A 761-nucleotide genomic window follows, 5' to 3' on the forward strand; every position below is an offset into this window, starting at 1 on the left:
CTGTAATTGGATAAAAAAAAACCCTTGAGTATATGCAACTGGAAGCAATCCAATCAAGAGAAAAGCTGAGATTGAGAATACATTATTAGAACAGACTACTCTGTATTGTATTTATATTTTAAAAATATCCACGACAAATGTATTGAAAAATAAGTCACAGATTCGGATACTGTTTAGGCCTGTACTTTTCAAATAGTTCCAATGGAATATGGTGGCTGGACATAGGTGTCCCCCTGCTGTAATGCCTGAATGATAACAAGCCTCCAGTCACTAGGGGGCAGCAACTCATAAAGTGGTTTGTACAAATAAACATATGCATGTTATCAGGTTCTCAATAGTATTTCAGTTCGTGGGGGTTTGGGTCAGGGGTGGGGGGATAAAACATTTCTGTCTCCAAGGGGGGGGGGGCATAATAGAAGGTAATTGGGAACATGAAGTTGGTTCCTTGAAACAGAAGAACCCCAAAGATTGAGCATTCTATTGGAGAGATGCTTCCAGAGTTTATTTACCCTGTTAAAATACCAAGTGGCCAGTCTGACAAACGATGAAAAATGAGTCTAAGATAAATTGTTGGCTCAAAACATCACCAATATGCCAGGAAAAATAATGTTAAACCTCCAGTAAACCATGGTGGCAGCTATGGTATGGATAACGGCTGCTTTTCAGCCAGTGGTGTTGGAAACCCAGTCAGGATTATGTGAATGACATCATATCGCCAGATAGTCATATGTCGTACGGTGACATTTGGGGAGGGGCTCATG

This window comes from Cynoglossus semilaevis, chromosome 9 (assembly GCF_000523025.1).
Source record: "Cynoglossus semilaevis isolate Cse_v1.0 chromosome 9, Cse_v1.0, whole genome shotgun sequence".
NCBI lineage: Eukaryota > Metazoa > Chordata > Actinopteri > Pleuronectiformes > Cynoglossidae > Cynoglossus > Cynoglossus semilaevis.